Source organism: Bubalus kerabau, chromosome 8 (genome assembly GCF_029407905.1).
Source record: "Bubalus kerabau isolate K-KA32 ecotype Philippines breed swamp buffalo chromosome 8, PCC_UOA_SB_1v2, whole genome shotgun sequence".
NCBI lineage: Eukaryota > Metazoa > Chordata > Mammalia > Artiodactyla > Bovidae > Bubalus > Bubalus kerabau.
This window is the reverse complement of record NC_073631.1, coordinates 100,199,047-100,206,865: the sequence shown is the minus strand read 5'-3', so window position 1 is coordinate 100,206,865 and position 7,819 is coordinate 100,199,047. Positions and strand designations below refer to the sequence as shown.

The 7,819-nt window shown below is 41.8% G+C and overlaps 1 long non-coding RNA gene across 1 annotated transcript; it reads right to left on the bottom strand.

The window, feature by feature from the left end:
* Positions 1-5,241: 5,241 nt before the first annotated feature.
* LOC129658648 (uncharacterized) lies at positions 5,242-6,368 on the bottom strand. Its single transcript, XR_008717481.1, has 2 exons — positions 6,154-6,368; positions 5,242-6,042 (listed from the first exon to the last, which is right to left on the bottom strand). It is a non-coding gene; the product is annotated as an uncharacterized LOC129658648 (long non-coding RNA).
* Positions 6,369-7,819: the final 1,451 nt, after the last annotated feature.

Genomic DNA, 7,819 nt, shown 5'->3' with positions numbered 1-7,819 from the left:
TTATAATTATACTACAAAATCAGTTGGCTCATTGCCTGCCCCCCCAGAAAAAAATATTAACCTTATTGCCATCCTTTCACCCAAACTTGTCTCCTAGCTCTCTTTCTGTAATTGGCGAGGTCTAGAGCTACCATACACATTCCTCTCTGATTGTGGCCTGATATTTCATTGCTAGCCTGACCCTTCCCTGTCAGAGCACCCAAGAGTCATGTTATTCACCCTGACAGATTTTATTTAAAAAGGATCAATCTCTTCAGTTGAAACAGCTGAGACTGATACCTTGTTTGTTGACTGGCAACAGCCCAACCACACAGCTGAAGTGGTGGAAGGACATCAGACACTCACCATCCTGCCAGTTCTCTCTGAACTGGGAATTACAAGCCTGAGAGTAGAGGGGTTGGCACAGAAGATGGGACAGAGGACTGATGGGCTGATGACGGGGGCTCTGCTAAACGCATTTGTGCTGGTGGTCTCAAGAGTGCTTAGACATGACAAAACTAGCAAAAGTCCACGGAGCAAAATGAAGCGAGAGAAAAGAAAAAAATCCTCCTAAACAAGCAAGGAAGCTGCAGACATACACCATTATAAAAACTCATGTCTAGAGATCTCCATAATTTTTCATTATTCTTAAATTAAGATCAATCACGGAGATGGTATCTTCCTCTTTTGGTTAAGAGGTTATTAACTATTTGTCCAAAGCAGTAGTAGGAGATCTCAGTAACTAGAGTGGATGTAAATTCAAATCCACTTTAGAAAATAAGTGTGCTCTATTGATTAGATTATTTCATCTTGCTCTACCTCTTGGGCAGAAAGTTACCTTTATTCTGTTTCTATCTACGCCTTCTTTTTTCCTATGGCAATTCATTCTCTGTCTAACTATAGCTATCAAATTCCTAGAGTAGTGGTGATAACACTGATCAAAATTATGTACAGTTAATCCACATATTACTTTGATTTTATATCTACTGCCCGAAAGACTTGAAGTGATTTATAATAAAGACTAAGATACTAGAATACCACTAAACCATGGCAAAAGAATAAAAGCCAAGCAACATGTGGATTACAGCTGTGTCATAAACATTTAGGCTAAGCAAAACTACTGCAAGATCCCAAAACCGTTCTGAGAAATATAATGACAGGAAGTCTTTGCTCCATATTAAATTAAATATGCCAACCTAAAAAGGATTTCCTATAATCAAAATGCATGGGACTCTGCTCAATGTTAGGTGCCAGCCTGGATGGGAGGGGTCTTGGGGAAGAATGGATATGTGTGTATGTATGGCTGAGTCCCTTCACTGATCACCTGAATCTGCCACATCATTGTTAACTGGTGATCTCTCTCTCTCTCTCAGTTGCTCTGTCGTGTCTGACTCTTTGTGGCCCTATGGACTGTAGCCCGCCAGGCTCCTCTGTCCATGGGATTTCCCAGGCAAGAATAATTGCCTCTACCCCAATTCAAAATGTTTTTGGTATAAAACAAATTACCCAATAGAGTAAGAAAAAAAAAAAAAAGAAATACAATGACAGGAAGTCTTCACTACGTATTAAATATACCAACTTAAAAAAGATTTCCTATAATCAAATTCTAAAATGAATTTATCTGTTATGGAAATATTCAAATAATATGATAAATTTAAATATCTTCAATTTTATTTGTGATATAGGAACATTTTTATATGGAAAGTCCTCAGTATGTCCTTGATATGTACCAGATGTTAAGTCATAGATTTGTTAAGGTTTCCTCAGAAGTAGTTTAAAGAAGTTTATCATAGGAGTGTACTAGTTTTTAACCTGTCATGAGAATAACACTTAGGCCAGAGGAGAATTTAGGCTAGAGAAATACTTCTTTTTAGGTATGCTTCTTAGAAAACTCTTTTTAATTATCAGTTGTCTCAGGTGGGTAATTAACAGACAATGAATGGCAGGTAACTTTAGACCTAATGCATAGATCTTCTACATTGGTTTTGTTTTTTAAACATGATTTATTTCAGTTGCATTGAGTCTTAGTTGCAGCCTGTGGGATCTTTAGGTGCAGCCTGTGGGATCCAGTGGCCTGACCTGAGCTAGAACCTGGGCCCCTTGCACTGGGAGCACAGAGTCTTAGCCACTGGACCAACAAGGAAGTCCCTCCACATTGTTAATATAAGAATCAGGAACTGTATGCATCGGATGTGCTGATGACAAAGCTGAAGTTTTATTATGAAAACTAAGAAGCTTGATTTATCTTCTTGCCTACATAGAAGGTCTTTCCATTTGTAGCCTGGGTAGGGTTCAGGTGTATATGCAAACAGTGCCAACATTTTTCTCAGGTAACAGCTTTGGATAACTAAAATATCTTCTGGTAACTAAATGAAATAACCAAGTTGTTTAGTCTGGAACACATATAACTATGGTGGCTATTTTGAAATTGGAACAATTAATTTAAGGCTTTTCTTTTTGATAAGAGTCAATGAGATTATTTGTCCGAGGATAATTGCGGAAGAGTAAGATTATGCCAACACCAAAGAAAAGGATGCTTATATTCCTGTTTGCTGTGGGAAGAGAGAATGTAACCAGCTTATCTAAAAGGTATATAATATATTGGTATGAGTTCCAGGGAATGGGGAGGAGTAATATAGTTGCTACTAAAAAGGAATGGGATCTCCTGTTTCTGCTCCTCAAGACTCACTTAAGGGTGCTGTTGGGCAGGGAGGTGGGAGGGGGGTTCAGGATGGGGAACACATGTACACCCATGGCAGATTCATGTTGATGTATGGCAAAACCAGTATAATATTGTAAAGTAATTAGCCTCCAATTAAAATAAATAAATTTATATTTTTTAAAAAAGGATGCTGTTGAAGTGAGATAGAGTAGAATCAGATTTATATTATTTGTTTCAGTCCACAAGCTATCAGAAGCAAAAGGTGTCAACCTGGTTGTTAGAGCAAGAAGAAATTTGCATTATAGTTTTCCATTTTATACCACACACATAAAAAGATCTCCTTTAGAGTCAAAGTTCACTCAAGTATCTTATCCTATGATTTAGCATTTGAGAATAAAGAATTCTTTTGTTCTACTTTGAGTTATTTGTTCTCTGTGAATAGGATTATCTTATGAATCAATGAATAGTCAGGGAGGGTGGAGGTTCTAAAAAGAATATAGTAATGAAAGACACTTCTTTGAGTTCCAGGATTTGAAAAACAAATCTAACCAATGTTGACAGTGTGCAATGAACAGAGGAGTATAATCAATATAACCATCTGAACCTGAGGTTCAAATAAACAAAAAAACAGCAACACAAAATATCTGGGTCTTAAAATAGACAATAAGTCAAAATTGGCTACAAGAGACATACAAGGTCATTGCATGATGATAAAGGGGTCAATTCATCAAGAGGATATAACAATTATAAATATATTTAATACATTCACCCAACATTGGAGCACCTTAACATATTAAGCAAATACTAATAAATCTGGAGGGAGAAATAGACAACAAATCAATAACAGAGGGGACTTCAATACCCCATTTTCAACAATGGATAGATCACCAGATAGGAAATCAATAAGGAAAGATTGGACTGAAACTATACATTAGGCCAAATGGACTTAAGAGTATGCATTTTACCCTTATTGTATATTTCAATTTGGACTGGCCACATTTCAAGGCTTCAATAGCCATGTGTAGCTAATAGCTACCATATTAGACACTTCAGATTCAGCCTGTCTTTTGTAAAATAGAAATAATAACCTGCCTCTCAAGGTTGTCTTAAGCATTACATGAGATAATTTATCCAAAAATCTTCCTGAAAAAAAAAACAGAATGAGCACGGCAGCCTGAATAATGGACAGCCCAAAAGATTGCCCTAATTCCTGGAAGCTGTGAATATGTGACCTTGTATAGCAAAAGGGCCATTGAAGAAGTGATTAAGTCAAGGATCTTGAGAAGCGGAGCTCATCTTCTATGATCCAGATGGGCCTGATATAGTCTCGAGTGTTCTTTGTAAGAGTTCTGGAGGCAGGAGATCAGAGTGAGCACTGGGAGATGTGATGACAGAAGCAAGAAATTGGAGTGATTTGAGGAAGGCACCTTGAGCCAAGCAGAGTAGGCGGCCTCTACAGGCTTAAAAAGACAAGGAAATGATCCTCCACTCAGAGCTTCTTGGGCAACCAGCCCTGCCAACACCTTGACTCTGGCTCAACAAAACTGATTCTGGACTGACCTCCAAAACTTTCAGATAATAAGTTAATACTGTTCTAGGCTACCAAATCTGGGGTAATTTGTTACAGCAGCAATATGAACCAAATACAATGGCCAGTGTAAGTGAAGTGTATTGCTGTCACTACGTGTTAAATATGTCATCGTGTAAAAGACCATTTTAGACTTGGCAACAAATGGAGCTTAACTGTGGGTAGTGAAGGGGGGTGGATTAGGTTGGGTGTTGGCTACTGCCAGATGGAGGGATAATTCCCGCCCCACCCACCCATCCTCATCTATTTGCATTCAGAAACAAGAGGAAATAGTGCCACTTCTTTGGGGGAAATGTATTAGGCCCTCTCTCCTTCCCTCTGAGTATGAACGACATAAAGTATTTGTGATATGTGGTCCTCCAGCCTAGGGCCAGCCTGCAGAACATTTGGGTCACAGAGAGAAGGCACCACAAAAGAGGAGGAGATCTGGGCTGGTGGCTGACTTAGCATGAGTGGTTAGGCTGTCCACAGACAGTGCTGGTTTGGAGCAGAACTTGTGGGCTCACCCAGCCTTCCCAGCACGTGAGACCTCCAAGGTGAAATAGCTTCAAACTCAGAGAGCTGTACCCCTCTGAGACCCAGGGAGTCACGTGGCTGGCTGCCTCTCCTGGCACTCCACTGGGGCCTGATGTCAGGGGACAGAGCTGAGACTCAAGGCCAGCAGGAGACCCAGCAGGTCCCACTGCTGTTGACTCTCTAGTTGGCCTCCAGAATGAATGAATTCTCCCCTCCTGGATGCTACTATAAGCAAGCTCCCAGGGGGCCTCCTAGGAGAAACCATGGGGGTCTTGAGGTCTGGCAAGTGGCATTCAGAGGTATCGTAATCTCAGGTCTTAACAACAAAGGAAGCATCTTACTTTTTGCCACAAGATCGTGGATTTTGGATACGTGGGTTAGTTGGGGAGCTTATACAGTGACAGTGGTACTTAAAATTACCACCTTTCCAGGGAAGGCTGTTCTTGTCTTATCAAGGAAGATTCATCTGGGACTTCCCTGGTGGTCCAGTGGTTAAGACTTTGCCCTCCAATTTGGGGTTGTGGGTTCAGTCCCTGGTTGGGGAGATAAGATCCCACAGGGCTCCTGCCCCAAAATCCAAAGCATAAAATTCAATAAAGACTTTAAAAAGTGTTCACATAAAAAAGTTTTTAAAAGGAAAAAAAGGGGAGGACTTCTCTGGTGGTCCAGTGGTTAAAGAATCTGCCTGCAAATGCAGGGGACACTGGTTCAATCCCTGGTTGGGGAAGATCCCACGTGCCTACAGGCAAATAAGCCAGCACCTACTGAGCCCACATGCCCCAGAGCCTGTGCTCTGCAACGAGAAGCCACTGCAATGAAAAGCCTTCATGCCACAGCTAGAGAGTAGCCCCTGCTCACCGTAACTAGAGAAAGCCCACACGCAGCAATGAAGACCTAGTGCAGCCAAAAATAAATGTCTTTAAAAAACAAATGAAAAATTAAAAAAAGAGAAATTCACTTGAGCAGACCACCTGTATATTTTGGGGAGGGGGGCTGCAGTGTGAGGAAGGTGGCAAGGCTGCTTATGGACAGTACTTCTTAGGATAAGGGCTTGTCTCTGAGAAGGAAGGGACGGCGACGAAGTAAACAGAGAAGCAAGACGACTCTAGAAGGGAAACACAGGGAAGGGATGTCTTTGCTCAAGAATTGTAGTGCAGGATGGTAAACTGGCTTCTTATCGTGGGCTGTCACCACCATCCCCAACGTCTTCTTCCTGAGGATTAATTCGTGTCCATCAATTATTCAAAGTATCAGGTGAACTTCAAGAGTGAAATCCTGGGGCTTTCTGCCAATAAGCCTAGGGGAAAGTTTTGCAGTAGGGCAAATTATAATAGAGAAAGCAAAAGGACTGTGAACATCTTTGCACCATAAATTTGTGGAGCAGTGACACAATTGATGCAAATAATACTTCCCGAAGCATTCAGCTTGCAGTGAGACAGTCAGTGATACCATTTCACTCTTGTTCAGACATTGCTCCATCTTGCTAAGACCACAAATAGGGTCATCTTAGGAGAAGAGGCTGGGAAATGCTCACAGAAGAACCCTTTTACTGCCATTTCGCGCAAACAGGATTCCACACAAGCATCACCGGCTTCGCCTGACATTTGCCAAATTTCTACATAAATAACCATCACCTGAATCCCTAGCAGCTGGGAAAGAAATCAGGTTTAACAGGTTCAGACTGATAAGGTGGTCAACCCAGCTGACTTTGTTTTGAAACAAGATTAGATCCCCTTCTAGGAGCTGTGAGACTGTAAGTATGTGCTAAACGTGGCATGGAAAGCCTGTTAGACACAGCTCCGGGCTCCACAAAGGTGTGAGCAGAAAGAAATTTCCTCAGCACACAACTGTAGAACATTTTAACACCCTGTCTCTGTGGATGAAATGCTGTCATCCTGTTTGGTCTAAAACCTCTCTGTGTTCTTCTTTAATATTCAGTTTTATTCAGAGAAAATGATACACAGTCAAAGGAAGCTCTCACCAGAAGAGGTCAGGATGGAAAAATTAAGTGCTCCAGGCTCCCGGCGCTCTTATTAAGAAGACAAAATGTATGCAGATGAAGACAAAGACAAGCTTCAAGACAAGAGAGAATGCTTAGGGCAGGTTGGTAGAGAGACTTGAAAATCTTTTCTGATAGGAAAATGACCCTGGTGGAACTTCCGTGGCGCCAACCTGGGGTTATAAATCTCTCTGTGCAGCAGCCCTGAGTTTAGTCCAGGACTCCTGGTGCAATTAGGGAAGCTCTGAATATATCCATTTGTGTAAAATGAAGCAAAAGAAGATTCAGTAACTGGAGGAAGACTGTGAGGGAAGGAGAAGGGAATTGGTCACAGACAAGGCCTATAGGAGAGTGGGTTTCCATCTCTGACATGATGTGATGTGATGTTAGTCACTCAGTGGTGTCTGAGTCTTTGTGACCCCATGGACTATAGCCCGCCAGGCTCCTCTGTCCATGGGATTTTCCAGACAAGAATACCAAAGTGGTAAAATGTCCTCCAGCTCTTCGCTGGTACTCAGGGTTAACAATCCAGAGCAGCCACAGATTAATCAAGTTAGGGAAGGAGCTCTGTGAGCTAGGTAGGTGAGTGGTAGGTGAGTGCTTTCCACCCGTGTGTCCTGGCTTGTAGTAAAATGATTTGGCTGATGTTGTGATCCAGTAGTGGAGGCAGAGGCTGGGACATTGAGCATACACCATCAGGGCCACTTGTAATTCAGGGGGTCAAGTCACAAGTTTCAGGGACAACGCTGAAGATGTCTGCTAGCAATGGAACAGTCAGGAAAGACGTAAGGCTCAAAAAGTATATTGCGTAGAGAATACGGCCAAGTTTGTCCTGGTGCTAGTGACAAGTGCGGGACACGGAAATAATTCTTTGTTCAAGTGTGACATGATACAACCCACCCTCAGACCACTTAGATTTCAGGTTCCTTAAAACTTCAGGCACCGTCTCTCAGTAAGAGCTAGATGCTGTATTGGGTTGGTTGATGGGCTGAGACCCATCAATTTCAATATCCCCCGATTAGAGTAAAATCGTCGAGAGTCTCCTCTGACTGATGGGCCGTTCTTTCTCTCTTCC